Here is a 20,268-nt window from a genome sequence, read left to right on the forward strand (position 1 = left end):
CCTGGCCCAGTGCATCATGGGAACAGGGCAGACCAAACTACCAAGCCAATTCTTCACCAGAAAGGAGACAAGCTTCCGGGGACCGGTTTCTGCCATTTCAGGCGTCGTCGGCCCGGCTTGCTTGAATCCTGATGGAGCAGTGAGCAAGGGACTCATGTCTGAGTATACCCTGCCACACCTATAGTGGCCAAAAACGATTCAGAAAAGGGGGTGATGATGAACAGAGTGTCTGAATTAAGCAGACCACTCTTACCCAGTCCAAAGATCAGGGCTTGATCCATCACCGTTATTTAGCTCACTGCCCCATCCCAGCTCAGAACCTGGCTATATGCAAATTAGTCTGTCCCTGGCCCAGTGCATCATGGGAACAGGGCAGACCAAACTACCAAGCCAATTCTTCACCAGAAGGGAGACAAGCTTCCGGGGACCGGTTTCTGCCATTTCAGGCGTCGTCGGCCCGGCTTGCTTGAATCCTGATGGAGCAGTGAGCAAGGGACTCATGTCTGAGTATACCCTGCCACACCTATAGTGGCCAAAAACGATTCAGAAAAGGGGGTGATGATGAACAGAGTGTCTGAATTAAGCAGACCACTCTTACCCAGTCCAAAGATCAGGGCTTGATCCATCACCGTTATTTAGCTCACTGCCCCATCCCAGCTCAGAACCTGGCTATATGCAAATTAGTCTGTCCCTGGCCCAGTGCATCATGGGAACAGGGCAGACCAAACTACCAAGCCAATTCTTCACCAGAAGGGAGACAAGCTTCCGGGGACCGGTTTCTGCCATTTCAGGCGTCGTCGGCCCGGCTTGCTTGAATCCTGATGGAGCAGTGAGCAAGGGACTCATGTCTGAGTATACCCTGCCACACCTATAGTGGCCAAAAACGATTCAGAGAAGGGGGTGGTGATGAACAAAGTGTCTGCATTAAGCAGACCACTCTTACCCAGTCCAAAGATCAGGGCTTGATCCATCACCGTTATTTAGCTCACTGCCCCATCCCAGCTCAGAACCTGGCTATATGCAAATTAGTCTGTCCCTAGCCCAGTGCATCATGGGAACAGGGCAGACCAAACTACCAAGCCAATTCTTCACCAGAAAGGAGACAAGCTTCCGGGGACCGGTTTCTGCCATTTCAGGCGTCGTCGGCCCGGCTTGCTTGAATCCTGATGGAGCAGTGAGCAAGGGACTCATGTCTGAGTATACCCTGCCACACCTATAGTGGGCAAAAACGATTCAGAAAAGGGGGTGGTGATGAACAGAGTGTCTGAATTAAGCAGACCACTCTTACCCAGTCCAAAGATCAGGGCTTGATCCATCACCGTTATTTAGCTCACTGCCCCATCCCAGCTCAGAACCTGGCTATATGCAAATTAGTCTGTCCCTGGCCCAGTGCATCATGGGAACAGGGCAGACCAAACTACCAAGCCAATTCTTCACCAGAAAGGAGACAAGCTTCCGGGGACCGGTTTCTGCCATTTCAGGCGTCGTCGGCCCGTCTTGCTTGAATCCTGATGGAGCAGTGAGCAAGGGACTCATGTCTGAGTATACCCTGCCACACCTATAGTGGCCAAAAACGATTCAGAAAAGGGGGTGGTGATGAACAGAGTGTCTGAATTAAGCAGACCACTCTTACCCAGTCCAAAGATCAGGGCTTGATCCATCACCGTTATTTAGCTCACTGCCCCATCCCAGCTCAGAACCTGGCTATATGCAAATTAGTCTGTCCCTGGCCCAGTGCATCATGGGAACAGGGCAGACCAAACTACCAAGCCAATTCTTCACCAGAAAGGAGACAAGCTTCCGGGGACCGGTTTCTGCCATTTCAGGCGTCGTCGGCCCGGCTTGCTTGAATCCTGATGGAGCAGTGAGCAAGGGACTCATGTCTGAGTATACCCTGCCACACCTATAGTGGCCAAAAACGATTCAGAAAAGGGGGTGGTGATGAACAGAGTGTCTGAATTAAGCAGACCACTCTTACCCAGTCCAAAGATCAGGGCTTGATCCATCACCGTTATTTAGCTCACTGCCCCATCCCAGCTCAGAACCTGGCTATATGCAAATTAGTCTGTCCCTGGCCCAGTGCATCATGGGAACAGGGCAGACCAAACTACCAAGCCAATTCTTCACCAGAAAGGAGACAAGCTTCCGGGGACCGGTTTCTGCCATTTCAGGCGTCGTCGGCCCGGCTTGCTTGAATCCTGATGGAGCAGTGAGCAAGGGACTCATGTCTGAGTATACCCTGCCACACCTATAGTGGCCAAAAACGATTCAGAAAAGGGGTTGGTGATGAACAGAGTGTCTGAATTAAGCAGACCACTCTTACCCAGTCCAAAGATCAGGGCTTGATCCATCACCGTTATTTAGCTCACTGCCCCATCCCAGCTCAGAACCTGGCTATATGCAAATTAGTCTGTCCCTGGCCCAGTGCATCATGGGAACAGGGCAGACCAAACTACCAAGCCAATTCTTCACCAGAAAGGAGACAAGCTTCCGGGGACCGGTTTCTGCCATTTCAGGCGTCGTCGGCCCGGCTTGCTTGAATCCTGATGGAGCAGTGAGCAAGGGACTCATGTCTGAGTGTAACCTGCCACACCTATAGTGGCCAAAAACGATTCAGAAAAGGGGGTGGTGATGAACAGAGTGTATGAATTAAGCAGACCACTCTTACCCAGTCCAAAGATCAGGGCTTGATCCATCACCGTTATTTAGCTCACTGCCCCATCCCAGCTCAGAACCTGGCTATATGCAAATTAGTCTGTCCCTGGCCCAGTGCATCATGGGAACAGGGCAGACCAAACTACCAAGCCAATTCTTCACCAGAAAGGAGACAAGCTTCCGGGGACCGGTTTCTGCCATTTCAGGCGTCGTCGGCCCGGCTTGCTTGAATACTGATGGAGCAGTGAGCAAGGGACTCATGTCTGAGTATACCCTGCAACACCTATAGTGGCCAAAAACTATTCAGAAAAGGGGGTGGTGATGAACAGAGTGTCTGAATTAAGCAGACCACTCTTACCCAGTCCAAAGATCATGGCTTGATCCATCACCGTTATTTAGCTCACTGCCCCATCCCAGCTCAGAACCTGGCTATATGCAAATTAGTCTGTCCCTGGCCCAGTGCATCATGGGAACAGGGCAGACCAAACTACCAAGCCAATTCTTCACCAGAAAGGAGACAAGCTTCCGGGGACCGGTTTCTGCCATTTCAGGCGTCGTCGGCCCGGCTTGCTTGAATCCTGATGGAGCAGTGAGCAAGGGACTCATGTCTGAGTATACCCTGCCACACCTATAGTGGCCAAAAACGATTCAGAAAAGGGGGTGATGATGAACAGAGTGTCTGAATTAAGCAGACCACTCTTACCCAGTCCAAAGATCAGGGCTTGATCCATCACCGTTATTTAGCTCACTGCCCCATCCCAGCTCAGAACCTGGCTATATGCAAATTAGTCTGTCCCTGGCCCAGTGCATCATGGGAACAGGGCAGACCAAACTACCAAGCCAATTCTTCACCAGAAGGGAGACAAGCTTCCGGGGACCGGTTTCTGCCATTTCAGGCGTCGTCGGCCCGGCTTGCTTGAATCCTGATGGAGCAGTGAGCAAGGGACTCATGTCTGAGTATACCTGCCACACCTATAGTGGCCAAAAACGATTCAGAAAAGGGGGTGATGATGAACAGAGTGTCTGAATTAAGCAGACCACTCTTACCCAGTCCAAAGATCAGGGCTTGATCCATCACCGTTATTTAGCTCACTGCCCCATCCCAGCTCAGAACCTGGCTATATGCAAATTAGTCTGTCCCTGGCCCAGTGCATCATGGGAACAGGGCAGACCAAACTACCAAGCCAATTCTTCACCAGAAGGGAGACAAGCTTCCGGGGACCGGTTTCTGCCATTTCAGGCGTCGTCGGCCCGGCTTGCTTGAATCCTGATGGAGCAGTGAGCAAGGGACTCATGTCTGAGTATACCCTGCCACACATATAGTGGCCAAAAACGATTCAGAAAAGGGGGTGGTGATGAACAGAGTGTCTGCATTAAGCAGACCACTCTTACCCAGTCCAAAGATCAGGGCTTGATCCATCACCGTTATTTAGCTCACTGCCCCATCCCAGCTCAGAACCTGGCTATATGCAAATTAGTCTGTCCCTAGCCCAGTGCATCATGGGAACAGGGCAGACCAAACTACCAAGCCAATTCTTCACCAGAAAGGAGACAAGCTTCCGGGGACCGGTTTCTGCCATTTCAGGCGTCGTCGGCCCGGCTTGCTTGAATCCTGATGGAGCAGTGAGCAAGGGACTCATGTCTGAGTATACCCTGCCACACCTATAGTGGGCAAAAACGATTCAGAAAAGGGGGTGGTGATGAACAGAGTGTCTGAATTAAGCAGACCACTCTTACCCAGTCCAAAGATCAGGGCTTGATCCATCACCGTTATTTAGCTCACTGCCCCATCCCAGCTCAGAACCTGGCTATATGCAAATTAGTCTGTCCCTGGCCCAGTGCATCATGGGAACAGGGCAGACCAAACTACCAAGCCAATTCTTCACCAGAAAGGAGACAAGCTTCCGGGGACCGGTTTCTGCCATTTCAGGCGTCGTCGGCCCGTCTTGCTTGAATCCTGATGGAGCAGTGAGCAAGGGACTCATGTCTGAGTATACCCTGCCACACCTATAGTGGCCAAAAACGATTCAGAAAAGGGGGTGGTGATGAACAGAGTGTCTGAATTAAGCAGACCACTCTTACCCAGTCCAAAGATCAGGGCTTGATCCATCACCGTTATTTAGCTCACTGCCCCATCCCAGCTCAGAACCTGGCTATATGCAAATTAGTCTGTCCCTGGCCCAGTGCATCATGGGAACAGGGCAGACCAAACTACCAAGCCAATTCTTCACCAGAAAGGAGACAAGCTTCCGGGACCGGTTTCTGCCATTTCAGGCGTCGTCGGCCCGGCTTGCTTGAATCCTGATGGAGCAGTGAGCAAGGGACTCATGTCTGAGTATACCCTGCCACACCTATAGTGGCCAAAAACGATTCAGAAAAGGGGGTGGTGATGAACAGAGTGTCTGAATTAAGCAGACCACTCTTACCCTGTCCAAAGATCAGGGCTTGATCCATCACCGTTATTTAGCTCACTGCCCCATCCCAGCTCAGAACCTGGCTACATGCAAATTAGTCTGTCCCTGGCCCAGTGCATCATGGGAACAGGGCAGACCAAACTACCAAGCCAATTCTTCACCAGAAAGGAGACAAGCTTCCGGGGACCGGTTTCTGCCATTTCAGGCGTCGTCGGCCCGGCTTGCTTGAATCCTGATGGAGCAGTGAGCAAGGGACTCATGTCTGAGTATACCCTGCCACACCTATAGTGGCCAAAAACGATTCAGAAAAGGGGGTGGTGATGAACAGAGTGTCTGAATTAAGCAGACCACTCTTACCCAGTCCAAAGATCAGGGCTTGATCCATCACCGTTATTTAGCTCACTGCCCCATCCCGGCTCAGAACCTGGCTATATGCAAATTAGTCTGTCCCTGGCCCAGTGCATCATGGGAACAGGGCAGACCAAACTACCAAGCCAATTCTTCACCAGAAAGGAGACAAGCTTCCGGGGACCGGTTTCTGCCATTTCAGGCGTCGTCGGCCCGGCTTGCTTGAATCCTGATGGAGCAGTGAGCAAGGGACTCATGTCTGAGTATACCCTGCCACACCTATAGTGGCCAAAAACGATTCAGAAAAGGGGGTGGTGATGAACAGAGTGTCTGAATTAAGCAGACCACTCTTACCCAGTCCAAAGATCAGGGCTTGATCCATCACCGTTATTTAGCTCACTGCCCCATCCCAGCTCAGAACCTGGCTATATGCAAATTAGTCTGTCCCTGGCCCAGTGCATCATGGAAACAGGGCAGACCAAACTACCAAGCCAATTCTTCACCAGAAAGGAGACAAGCTTCCGGGGACCGGTTTCTGCCATTTCAGGCGTCGTCGGCCCGGCTTGCTTGAATCCTGATGGAGCAGTGAGCAAGGGACTCATGTCTGAGTATACCCTGCCACACCTATAGTGGCCAAAAACGATTCAGAAAAGGGGTGGTGATGAACAGAGTGGCTGAATTAAGCAGACCACTCTTACCCAGTCCAAAGATCAGGGCTTGATCCATCACCGTTATTTAGCTCACTGCCCCATCCCAGCTCAGAACCTGGCTATATGCAAATTAGTTTGTCCCTGGCCCAGTGCATCATGGGAACAGGGCAGACCAAACTACCAAGCCAATTCTTCACCAGAAAGGAGACAAGCTTCCGGGGACCGGTTTCTGCCATTTCAGGCGTCGTCAGCCCGGCTTGCTTGAATCCTGATGGAGCAGTGAGCAAGGGACTCATGTCTGAGTATACCCTGCCACACCTATAGTGGCCAAAAACGATTCAGAAAAGGGGGTGGTGATGAACAGAGTGTCTGAATTAAGCAGACCACTCTTACCCAGTCCAAAGATCAGGGCTTGATCCATCACCGTTATTTAGCTCACTGCCCCATCCCAGCTCAGAACCTGGCTATATGCAAATTAGTCTGTCCCTGGCCCAGTGCATCATGATAACAGGGCAGACCAAACTACCAAGCCAATTCTTCACCAGAAAGGAGACAAGCTTCCGGGGACCGGTTTCTGCCATTTCAGGCGTCGTCGGTCCGGCTTGCTTGAATCCTGATGGAGCAGTGAGCAAGGGACTCATGTCTGAGTATACCCTGCCACACCTATAGTGGCCAAAAACGATTCAGAAAAGGGGGTGGTGATGAACAGAGTGTCTGAATTAAGCAGACCACTCTTACCCAGTCCAAAGATCAGTGCTTGATCCATCACCGTTATTTAGCTCACTTCCCCATCCCAGCTCAGAACCTGGCTATATGCAAATTAGTCTGTCCCTGGCCCAGTGCATCATGGAAACAGGGCAGACCAAACTACCAAGCCAATTCTTCACCAGAAAGGAGACAAGCTTCCGGGGACCGGTTTCTGCCATTTCAGGCGTCGTCGGCCCGGCTTGCTTGAATCCTGATGGAGCAGTGAGCAAGGGACTCATGTCTGAGTATACCCTGCCACACCTATAGTGGCCAAAAACGATTCAGAAAAGGGGGTGGTGATGAACAGAGTGTCTGAATTAAGCAGACCACTCTTACCCAGTCCAAAGATCAGGGCTTGATCCATCACCGTTATTTAGCTCACTGCCCCATCCCAGCTCAGAACCTGGCTATATGCAAATTAGTCTGTCCCTGGCCCAGTGCATCATGGGAACAGGGCAGACCAAACTACCAAGCCAATTCTTCACCAGAAAGGAGACAAGCTTCCGGGGACCGGTTTCTGCCATTTCAGGCGTCGTCGGTCCGGCTTGCTTGAATCCTGATGGAGCAGTGAGCAAGGGACTCATGTCTGAGTATACCCTGCCACACCTATAGTGGCCAAAAACGATTCAGAAAAGGGGGTGGTGATGAACAGAGTGTCTGAATTAAGCAGACCACTCTTACCCAGTCCAAAGATCAGGGCTTGATCCATCACCGTTATTTAGCTCACTTCCCCATCCCAGCTCAGAACCTGGCTATATGCAAATTAGTCTGTCCCTGGCCCAGTGCATCATGGAAACAGGGCAGACCAAACTACCAAGCCAATTCTTCACCAGAAAGGAGACAAGCTTCCGGGGACCGGTTTCTGCCATTTCAGGCGTCGTCGGCCCGGCTTGCTTGAATCCTGATGGAGCAGTGAGCAAGGGACTCATGTCTGAGTATACCCTGCCACACCTATAGTGGCCAAAAACGATTCAGAAAAGGGGGTGGTGATGAACAGAGTGTCTGAATTAAGCAGACCACTCTTACCCAGTCCAAAGATCAGGGCTTGATCCATCACCGTTATTTAGCTCACTGCCCCATCCCAGCTCAGAACCTGGCTATATGCAAATTAGTCTGTCCCTGGCCCAGTGCATCATGGGAACAGGGCAGACCAAACTACCAAGCCAATTCTTCACCAGAAAGGAGACAAGCTTCCGGGGACCGGTTTCTGCCATTTCAGGCGTCGTCGGCCCGGCTTGCTTGAATCCTGATGGAGCAGTGAGCAAGGGACTCATGTCTGAGTATACCCTGCCACACCTATAGTGGCCAAAAACGATTCAGAAAAGGGGGTGGTGATGAACAGAGTGTCTGAATTAAGCAGACCGCTCTTACCCAGTCCAAAGATCAGGGCTTGATCCATCACCGTTATTTAGCTCACTGCCCCATCCCAGCTCAGAACCTGGCTATATGCAAATTAGTCTGTCCCTGGCCCAGTGCATCATGGGAACAGGGCAGACCAAACTACCAAGCCAATTCTTCACCAGAAAGGAGACAAGCTTCCGGGGACCGGTTTCTGCCATTTCAGGCGTCGTCGGCCCGGCTTGCTTGAATCCTGATGGAGCAGTGAGCAAGGGACTCATGTCTGAGTATACCCTGCCACACCTATAGTGGCCAAAAACGATTCAGAAAAGGGGGTGGTGATGAACAGAGTGTCTGAATTAAGCAGACCGCTCTTACCCAGTCCAAAGATCAGGGCTTGATCCATCACCGTTATTTAGCTCACTGCCCCATCCCAGCTCAGAACCTGGCTATATGTAAATTAGTCTGTCCCTGGCCCAGTGCATCATGGGAACAGGGCAGACCAAACTACCAAGCCAATTCTTCACCAGAAAGGAGACAAGCTTCCGGGGACCGGTTTCTGCCATTTCAGGCGTCGTCGGCCCGGCTTGCTTGAATCCTGATGGAGCAGTGAGCAAGGGACTCATGTCTGAGTATACCCTGCCACACCTATAGTGGCCAAAAACGATTCAGAAAAGGGGGTGGTGATGAACAGAGTGTCTGAATTAAGCAGACCACTCTTACCCAGTCCAAAGATCAGGGCTTGATCCATCACCGTTATTTAGCTCACTGCCCCATCCCAGCTCAGAACCTGGCTATATGCAAATTAGTCTGTCCCTGGCCCAGTGCATCATGGGAACAGGGCAGACCAAACTACCAAGCCAATTCTTCACCAGAAAGGAGACAAGCTTCACCACCCCCTTTTCTGAATCATTTTGTCCACCATAAGCGTGGAAGGGTATACTCAGATGTGAGTCCCTTGCTCATTGCACCATCAGGATTCAAGCAAGCCGGTCCGACGACGGCTGAAATGCCAGAAACCGGTCCCCGGAAGCTTGTTTCCTTCCCAGTATAAGTATTGGCTTGGTAGTTTGGTTTGCCCTGTTCCCATCATGCACTGGGACAGGAACAGACTAATTTGCATATAGCCAGGTTCTGAGCTGGGATGGTGCAGTGAGCTAAAAAACGGTGATGGATCAAGCCCTGATCTTTGGAATGGGTAAGAGTGGTCTGCTTAATTCAGACACTCTGTTCATCACCACCCCCTTTTCGGAATCTTATGGTGCCCGGATTGTATCATACGCCGACGACACACAGCTTCTTTTCACATGTGAAGAGAAGGCTGATTTTAATGGAGAGAGTATTAAGAGCTGTTTAGGGGCCGTCTTCTCCTGGTTCCAACAAAATCATCTTAAATGTAACTCCGATAAATCTGAGGTTCTTTTTTTTGGATGCCCCCCGGACCCTTGTTGGAAGTCCTGGCGGCCTGTGGCTATGTTTCCTCCCTCCGCCGCCACCTCTGTGGCCAAGAATCTAGGAATAAAAGTGGAGAACGGACTTACTTTTAAATCCCAGATTCTGGGTTTAGTTGGGCAGTGTTTTGGTCTTCTAAAAATGCTGAGGAAATTTCTCCCACTTCTGTCCCTTGCCCACAGGAGGACCACGGTCCAGGCACTGATAGGTTCACGGTTGGACTATGCCAATGTGCTTTATTTGGGCCTTCCAGAATATCTTCTTTCTCACCTTCAAACGGTCCAAAATTCCGCCGCACAAGTGATCTTTGGCCTCAACACTGCAGTTTTTCTTAAATCTCTTCATTGGCTGCCTGTATGCAAACGTATTTCCTTTAAGACCCTAACCATGGCATTCAAGGCCTTACATGGTACGGGCGCACGCTATCTTAGGAAAAGAATAGGCTTTTACCTCCCCTCTAGATCGCTACGTTCTGCATCGTTAGCTTTGGCCTCGGTTCCTGCAATTAGGCGAGCCCGTATCGGGGGTAACCCTGGGCGTAGTGGGCATAGTGGGGCTTCGCGAAGCTACGCGAAGTGGGCAAAAAACTACGCCCACCCACGCACTTCACGTAGCCCCACTATGCACCACCCGCCTCCCTCCCGCCCTCCCTAAATGCTTAAATGAATATAAAAATGAATTATAAAACCACTTACCTTGTCCGCCGCGTCCCCGGGGCTCCCGCTCATCATCGCGCCGCCGGCGCGCGCGTCTTGGATACTAATGCACATGCGCGGGCGGCCGCGCATGCGCATTAGTATCTAAGACGGCGGCGCCGGCGGCGCGATGACGAGCGGGAGCCCCGGGGACCCGGCGGGCAAGGTAAGTGGTTTTATAATTCATTTTTATATTCATTTAAGCATTTAGGGAGGGAGGGAGGGCGGGAGGGAGGCGGGTGGCGGGCAACTTCGCTACGCCCACGAAGTGGGCGTAGTGTTGCCTGCTTCGCCTACTTTGCAAAGGGCGAAGTAGGCAACACTACGCCCACTTTGTGGGCGTAGCGAAGTTGCCCGCCCAGGGTTAAGCGGGGGTCGCTCCTTCAAACGTTTGGCACCCCAACTCTGGAATGAACTGCCTTTGTTTTTGCGGAAGACTGACAGCCTCCTTGCCTTTAGCAAGGAACTTAAAACTTGGCTGTTTGGTCAATAATTTCATCTGGTTCTCCTGTTCTTTTGTCAGCTAGGTCTGATAGCGCCGGGACACTCTGCCCGAGTACCTGAGCGCTTTATAAAACCCCTCGTAACATAACATAACATATCTGTATATACTTGGGTCATCTACGCCCTGTGTCTGTGGCCTTGCGCTGTCCGGCCTCAACTGCGGTCTACCAGGGCTCGCACATCAAATTGAGTCCTGACTGGCCCAGACGTTGCATCACCGCAGGAGGCACACACCGCCATCGCCAGGACCACCTCCAACCGCCAACTGCCAGTGTCGAAACGGTCGTACTGGCAAATTAACCTGTTGTGGGTGGCATTATCTACCTGATACCCTGCTCAGCATCCAGGTGCCACTAACTCATCGACTATTTCTGTTTTGGTTATGTTCTGTGGCAAGCTCACGCAGCAATGTCACCTCAGGCAGTGTGGGAGACCTACGACGATGATGAGGAGGATGATGCACGTGTGACACACCCCACTGCAGCTGCATCATGAATATCCTGAAGGGCCCCACTCCTAGAAATTTTCTTCACATGGGCGCACTCAGCTCTAGTGCCCCAAACTCAATGCAACTCACGGACACCTCTGTTTGTTCATTGGGTGACCTCTGTACTTGCTCCGCCTACCACCATAATGCACCACTGTTGTCTCTGTAATGCTGGTGTTTTCTGTTTCCGTCTTAAGAGTGTTCACTGTTGTATTTGTTGCCAGCACCAACAACTCCCTGAGGGCTGGCTTACACTCACTCCACACACATCCAGCACTGGCGTCACTGTACATGTTTTTTAACCTCTCGCCTGGTTGAATATTGTCGAACTCCGGGAAGCCGCCCCCAACGCGAGTGACCCAAAGTAAGCAAGCCTCAAGCCCTCGAACTATCCGGTGTAGCCCCGGCGGCGTTACATTACATTACACACCCTAAGAACAGAACCCCACTGTCGTCTGGACTAATTAAAGGCACTGGGGTTGCACAGCGACATTGCCCATTTGCGTCTGCATTGAGGGTTTTTGATTTCGCAGTCTATCAACTGAACATCTTCCAGGTTCAGATCTGTCTTATGAAATATGCTGAAGCCTATTCGTAATACCCTGTCTACCTAAATGGGAGAAGCTCCTCTCCTGAAAAGCTGTTGAGCACCCCCTGTGTCACATTTGCTCACTATTGAGGGACGTCGAGATAGATACCCCTAGCCCTTCCTCAACGAACTTCTTGTCTGGATACCTCGAGTTGTGCTGCTGTTCCCCTCCCTTCTTCACTGTGCCCTGATGAAGGTGCGGCCCAAGTCCAGGTCGGACACCGAAATGCGTGTTGGCGTTGAAGATAGTCCCAAAATTGTTTCATCTGGTCTCAACTGTGTATGCGACCCCATGGGACTCAAGTCATCTACACCAGTTGGCATTCTGATTGTGTTGTGAGAAGGTTGAATGAATCTTGTGGATGTATGTGTGTTTTAACATGATTGTTGGAAGGGATGTGTGGGACGTTTGTTTGAATATTGTGATTATTTATTATGGATATATAATGATTTTTTCAATCTGATGTGTGAACTGAAAATTTGAAAAATAAAATAAATATGAATTTTTTTTCTAATATCGCTGTGGCCTTTTGATGTTAAAATAATTTTGTTCTAGTGAGCTTCGGACCAACTTCATAAGTTTGGGACTCTGTATGAGCCCGAATATCTACCAGATCTAGGCAGTAGATCTTAAACGTTGTTTAATGTGTATGTCCGCCCCTTGGCCATGTTGGCCAGGGAACGTAACATCAAATCAATTTCCTATGCGGATGATACGCAACTAATTTTCACCTTTTCCAACGACACCGTGGGGGATCAAGCCAAATTTCAGGAAGACATCCTGGCCATTTCCAGCTGGCTAACAGAGAACTGCCCTCAGTTGAATTCATCTAAAACTGAAGTCCTCCTTATTGGCCCTGACACCCAGAAGTGGGATGAGCGGTGGTGGCCTCCTACATTGCGCCCACCTCCCACGCCCAAGAGGGAAGTTAAAAATCTGGGCGTGATTTTAGACAACTCACTTAGCCTTGAGTCTCATGCGAAAAGAGTAGCTGGTACCTGTTATGGACGCCTACGCTCTTTAAAACCCATTCTCGGGTTTTTCGAACACTCCATTTGACAGACAATTGTCCAAGCTATGGTCTTATCCCATCTAGACTATTGCAATGTTCTTATGCTTGGATCCAACTTGACAGTCGTTATTAGACTGCAAAGGGCTCAGAACGCCGCAGCTCGTATTCTGTTCGGTTTGCCGAAACGCTGTCACATCTCCCAGGTTCTGCGTAGGCTACACTGGCTGCCCGTTAAACAGCGCATTCAATTTAAAACCCTGTGTGTTATTCATAGAATGCTGCATTGTCTAGGCCCCCAAATCTTGCATGGAATTTGTTCCTTCTCTGTTCCAACGCGTGCTCTCCGCTCTGCGGACCTTTCTCTCACCTGTACCATCAAGATCCGGAGGTGCAGAGCCGGAGGCCGATCATTTAGGTACCTGGCCCCAAAACTCTGCAACTCTATCCCTTTGAGTGTGCGTTCTACTACCAACCATCTAAACTTTCGAAAACACATTAAAACCTGGTTGTTTTCCTCTATTTAGGGTTCCTCTGTGAGTTGATACCCTGTCGCCCCACTCCGGTCATTTTGTAATTGGGCATGTCTGCAAGCGCAGGGACGCCCCGTTGCTGGGGTAGCCATGCGCTATATAAGCATACCATAACATAACATAACATAGTCTTGTTTTCTGATTGTCACTGTACATGTGACCCTGCCAATAAAGGGGCCGGGCTCATGTGCCCGTAGCCAGTTCCACAAACTATCTGCGTGTGTCCGTGTGGTCATGATGTGTGAATGAGGGCCCCGGGCCCTACAACATTACATTGTGCTGTGTACAGCGGATGCTACCATGTCATCGCAGGCAGCGGGTTAGAGCTCGAACATGTAGCTTTGTCGTAAGCCACTCAATACTTAAGAGGAGTGGACTGGGCTGTCGTACAGGGGTCCAGCGTGGGTGTGTGAATGGTAATTGCGGGGCTCTAGGCGTGGTTCAGTATAGGAAATGTGCAAATGCATGTGTCTCTGTCGCAGTGTGGGTCTCCTTTGTGGGGTGTAGGTGGTCCCTGATGGGACTTAGACACCCCGCATATAATGTAGTTCAGCTTCCATGAGCTCTAACCCCACCCGCATCTGTTCGGACACCTCCTTTTGGCATTCTGACAACTGGCATTTGAATGCTATATGTGCCTCGGTGGGGTGTTGCTTCCTGCTGTGTGGTCTGTGCAGGGGCTGGGGTCTTCTCTATGTAGCTTGGCTGCCCTGCTCCTGGGGGTGGGTTGCTTGAGAGGTCCATGAGCTGTTGTGGTGCGTCTGTGACGAAGGTGTGGTGGTTGTCTCCATCATCACTGATGGGTTGTCTGGTCTTTTCTGCTGGAGGTGTTCCTCTGCAATGGGAAAGGGGGGATACATGTTGACATTGTGTTGACATGTATGTTGGTACGTGATTCTTGTTGACATGCAGACTATATGACAATGTACATTGTGACTGTTTGGGCGGTGCTGGCAATTTGATGCGGGACGGTGGACATTTGGACTACGTGACGGATGTGAGGTGGTACACGTACATATGAATCGCAGTTTCCTGCTCTGTTTGATGTGATTGGCCTGTTTCTGCGCATGAGCGGACCCAGTTGTGTCCCCTGTTCTGCAGTGTCGGTGTTGCACTTTGTACCACATTGTCATGGGGTGCATTGTGATTGCTATGTGTGTGTGCTGCAGTATGCCATGGGGATCAAGGACATGATCCAGGGTCATTGTGGGTGTGCAATGTGCTACACATTGTTGTGCATGTGTGTCATTGTGCCCATCTCCCCCCGTACCGCCATTCCCAGGTCACCCTGTTGATGTTGTGTCAGGTCCTGTCGAGCTGTGTCCGTACTCCCACCTCCTTACACCATCTCCACACTGATGACTGTGGCCTCCATTCCCTCCAGCACCTCATGTGGTGCCGGAGTCCCACCTCCTGTCGCTGTTGCTGCCTTCCTGTTGGCAGCGGATTTGTGCTTGGTGTGGCATTTCACGTCATGCCAGCGCCTCTTGACCTCCTCAACCCTCTGACTGCATTCACGCTAGTCTCAATGTGGGTCAGTTGATGGTAGTGTACTGTCACCTCCGTGACGCTGATCTGGTTTGCTGCGGACAGCACCCCGTCTTTCTCTTCCACTTCTCCTTGGCCTTCCGCGACCCCGAGGTTCCTTGCTGGTGGTCTGTTGGGCTTGTGGGGTTCACGTTCACCCAAGCACCCGGTCAGGGTGCATCCATGTTGCTACGCACTTTGAAATGTTTTGGTGTGTTTTTTTGGTTGCTTTTATAGAGCATTTTCCTGCCAGATGCATGGGATTTGCAGGCCTGCTGTTGCTATTCGCTGCTTTTTGTGGCCTCATCGTATTTTTTTTTGCGTTCATGTTTAGTATTTTTGTGGCTTTGTGTTGGCTTTTTCGCGTACATTTGACGCGATGTCGGGGACCTATCGCATGGTGCATCTGTGTTGTGAATACTTAGTTAACATGGCGTAATTTTCCCACAATAGGATGCGATGTTGAAAGTTGCGTTAAGCTAATTTTGTGATGGTTATCACACGTTCTTGAGAATATCCCCCAATATATGGTGGCATAGAATGATACTCTTATTATATATGCTACAAAATTCTAGTATTTTAAATGAAACACATCAGATTTTTGTTTAGCGCACTTATCATGGACTCCCACATTTGAAGGTGTACTCATTTGTCATAATTAGGGCTCCCGGTTTTATGGTATTTATTTTTTTGAGATTTTCGTCTGTATTTATCCATATACATTTTTTTTCAACTTCATCTGTATTTATCCATATTTATTATGAGTTTTGTGAAAGAAATAAAGCTGAAACTGGTATATTTCCAGATTCATTTAACCAATAAAAAAGCAGTCATGCTTGAGTGCCTGCCAGGTTTCAGTGATATGAACACCTGCAGAAGATAAATCAATGCACTTAAATGAAAATATACACATTTCAGTATCTGCCTTGTGCATATCTACTGATGTTTTAAGCCTCTTTACTAAAAATTCCTTTTTTTTACCCTCTTACCTTTCAATCCACACAGTTATTGACCTGGCAGTCATGGCAAAGTGTATTTAATATCACTCAAAAAGCACCCAATTCCCGTTTTTATCCATATTTAAAAAATGAATACAAACAAGAAAATAAAGGGTTTTCTGTCTGTATTTATCTGTAAAAATCAGTAAAAACGGAAAACAGGGAGCCTTAGTCATAATGCAAAAACAGAGATGCAATGAAATAAAGTATTTACCTACTTTTACAAAATTTAGACAAGCGGGGGGAGCTGGAAATAATCCCAGGTTCTCAGGTATTACATTATTTGGCATCAGGGTCTGAGGCCGGCACCCCCTTCACCAAACCATTGGTATTCCCTCTGCAGCATATAGCCACGCTGCTTCTTATGACTCTTCTTGGCTGTCTCTGACTTTCCTTCTTCTAGCTAGGCTCTGTCCCAATTCACAGACCTATTCATGCATTCTAAAATGTCTTCATCACTTGTTAGTTCCACTTACCTTTAGTGCATTCTCTAAGCAAATGATCAGCTGCATGCATCGAGAAAGCCCTGCAGTGCACTGCAGGCTGCAGTGAGCGGTAAGCGCACCACGCATCTGAGTTTAACACATGTTGTGTCAGTGCTGCTCACCTGAGGTTAAACCTTACCACCCTGGACCCAGATTTATTAATGCTTTGCATTAGGTTTGTGTTATTTTTGTAACACAAACCCAATGCATTGTGTTAATCAGGGATTTACCATCCAACACAAGTTAAGATTTACGTTGGATAGTTTTCCAAGATAATGTGAAGTTGTGCTATGTGCTGTTTTGCATTACTTTGCATCAAGGGAACATACAATGGGTGGTATATTGGCTTTCCCATGCAACTACCCATGGGTTTTGATGCAAATCCTATCTCCAAACATTTAAAGACTGGAATTTAAGCTAAATTCGTTCATCTCCTCGAGGCAGGCTTACCAATGAGAGAAGTTTTCATTTTCCTTGTTTTTCTTATTTTGCATGCATGCTGCATTGCACAGCACACATACAAAGCAGGAAAAGTGTTAAAGAATAGTTATTGTACTTGCAGAACAAAAACGACTCCTTGCAGAACGCACAGACACTTGCAGTATAACACAGGGTGTGTGTGTTGGTGCGTTGCAGCCTAAAGTGCGCAGCGAGCAGCGAGAGAGAGGTAAACAGCACCATGTCTTAGTTGGCATGGCACTATGCTGCTCTGCCTCTTTCACCAACATAGAGCAGCAACTTCCGTTGTGTTGTATTAATCTTTTATAAATCGGGCCCTTGTGACTGGGTTCCACAGCATTGAAAAATGCTGGCAGTACCTAGATGCCCGTTATGATAGAAAATTGCCGCCTGGCCCACAATACCATCACTTTCTTAACCAACAGCTGCATTAATGGCCTTCCAGAATCACTCTGGGACTGGCACAGCTGTTTCAATCCAATTTCTAGTACTTCTCTCTGCGCAGTTCAAGGCACTTTTTGATATTTATCTCATTATATGGATTTCACTGCTTGATAATGCTTGCGATAAAGTAGCCCTCAAAGTGACACACATAGGCAACTGTATGTCACACACACGCAGGCTGCGATACTGGAAATGTCACACATAAGCAATCTGAAAACTTGGCAATTATGCTCAGGTTTACCAAGCATTACAGGCCCAAGCCTCATCCATCAGAAGCAGCACCTAACATGGGTGCTTTGCCCATGTGGGTATTAGTTTCCTTATCATTGAGGGTCAGCAGTTGTGCAGCACCCCTCGCAGATGTGGTGCTGCACTTTTTTTAGTCCCTTGGAACAACAGTGAAAAGACCTGTGCCTATGGACGGAAGCTTCACACTCAACCCATGACACATGCATATTGTGCGCTCTTTGGAGTGCAGGTGCACCTTCAGCAATGCTGTGTTAGAAGCGTTTGATTGGCCAAGACGTGGAAGTTAACCAGAGTAAGAAACATTACAAGGAAAGTGTATTAAAAAGGTCAGTAATGTTGAGGGTGCATGTGTATAAAATGAGATAAAATGATATAACTTTATTATGTGTGTGTAAATATAAAACATATTAAGCCTGTGTGTTTCAATAAACATGTACCTAGCTTGAGGGAGAGAACAACCCCAGAGCCACTGAAGTACATTAGCTGGGGTAGCCGCTATCACTGACAACTAGTTCATGAGTCATGCCACGAAATGTTAAGTTATAGAATTTGTAAAGCGCATAACTGCCCCAGCAATGGGGCTTCCGAGCACTAGTCCATTGCAAGAAACAGACTGCAGCAACGACTTAAAACAGTGAGGAGATAAAATGACCCAATCTAGAAAAGAGCCAGGTCCTCAGCGTTTTCCTGAACTGAAAATAGTTCTGAGTGCTCCTGATGGAAAGGGGAAGTGAGTTCCAGAGTGCTTGGGCCAGCATCAAGAAGATAGAGCCAGCGATGTTGTGCAGCAAGGGTTACCAAGAGGCCAGTAATATTCCAACAACCCCTCAAGGCCAAGCACTGCATGGTTGGCCCTAATATGCAGGGATGGCTCAGTACCAGATGCTTAGAAAATAAAGAGCAGCCTCTTATCTCTTAAGGAACCTGGAGAAAGATTGTAAATAAAATCGTTAGATTGCAAAAACAACAAGTGATGGACTGAATGTGGATCAATGTCACACACTCCCCCAGTCAAAAGATCTGGGCCCAAATCCATCGTTTTTTTGCACTCCACACCACCCTGGGTTAGACAATGGCGATATGCAAATCAGCTCTGACCCTGTTGCCCCATGGGAACAGTCCAGTCCGAACTACAAAAGCCATGTCCTTCCCAGAACGGAACCAAGCATCCGAGGACCGGACCGGTTTCGAGGTAACACCTCTCTTCAGCCCGGCTAGCTTGATTCCAGTGGTGTGGAGTGCCTGGGACCGACGTCTGGGCATCCCCAGCGCACTTAGGGCGGCAATTGCAAAAACAACAAGTGATGGACTGAATGTGGATCAATGTCACACACTCCCCCAGTCAAAAGATCTGGGCCCAAATCCATCGTTTTTTTGCACTCCACACCACCCTGGGTTAGACAATGGCGATATGCAAATCAGCTCTGACCCTGTTGCCCCATGGGAACAGTCCAGTCCGAACTACAAAAGCCATGTCCTTCCCAGAACGGAACCAAGCATCCGAGGACCGGACCGGTTTCGAGGTAACACCTCTCTTCAGCTTGATTCCAGTGGTGTGGAGTGCCTGGGACCCACGTCTGGGCATCCCCAGCGCACTTAGGGCGGCAATTGCAAAAACAACAAGTGATGGACTGAATGTGGATCAATGTCACACACTCCCCCAGTCAAAAGATCTGGGCCCAAATCCATCGTTTTTTTGCACTCCACACCACCCTGGGTTAGACAATGGCGATATGCAAATCAGCTCTGACCCTGTTGCCCCATGGGAACAGTCCAGTCCGAACTACAAAAGCCATGTCCTTCCCAGAACGGAACCAAGCATCCGAGGACCGGACCGGTTTCGAGGTAACACCTCTCTTCAGCCCGGCTAGCTTGATTCCAGTGGTGTGGAGTGCCTGGGACCCACGTCTGGGCATCCCCAGCGCACTTAGGGCGGCAATTGCAAAAACAACAAGTGATGGACTGAATGTGGATCAATGTCACACACTCCCCCAGTCAAAAGATCTGGGCCCAAATCCATCGTTTTTTTGCACTCCACACCACCCTGGGTTAGACAATGGCGATATGCAAATCAGCTCTGACCCTGTTGCCCCATGGGAACAGTCCAGTCCGAACTACAAAAGCCATGTCCTTCCCAGAACGGAACCAAGCATCCGAGGACCGGACCGGTTTCGAGGTAACACCTCTCTTCAGCCCGGCTAGCTTGATTCCAGTGGTGTGGAGTGCCTGGGACCCACGTCTGGGCATCCCCAGCGCACTTAGGGCGGCAATTGCAAAAACAACAAGTGATGGACTGAATGTGGATCAATGTCACACACTCCCCCAGTCAAAAGATCTGGGCCCAAATCCATCGTTTTTTTGCACTCCACACCACCCTGGGTTAGACAATGGCGATATGCAAATCAGCTCTGACCCTGTTGCCCCATGGGAACAGTCCAGTCCGAACTACAAAAGCCATGTCCTTCCCGGAACGGAACCAAGCATCCGAGGACCGGACCGGTTTCGAGGTAACACCTCTCTTCAGCCCGGCTAGCTTGATTCCAGTGGTGTGGAGTGCCTGGGACCCACGTCTGGGCATCCCCAGCGCACTTAGGGCGGCAATTGCAAAAACAACAAGTGATGGACTGAATGTGGATCAATGTCACACACTCCCCCAGTCAAAAGATCTGGGCCCAAATCCATCG

Source organism: Lissotriton helveticus, chromosome 5_1 (assembly GCF_964261635.1).
Source record: "Lissotriton helveticus chromosome 5_1, aLisHel1.1, whole genome shotgun sequence".
Classification (NCBI taxonomy): domain Eukaryota; kingdom Metazoa; phylum Chordata; class Amphibia; order Caudata; family Salamandridae; genus Lissotriton; species Lissotriton helveticus.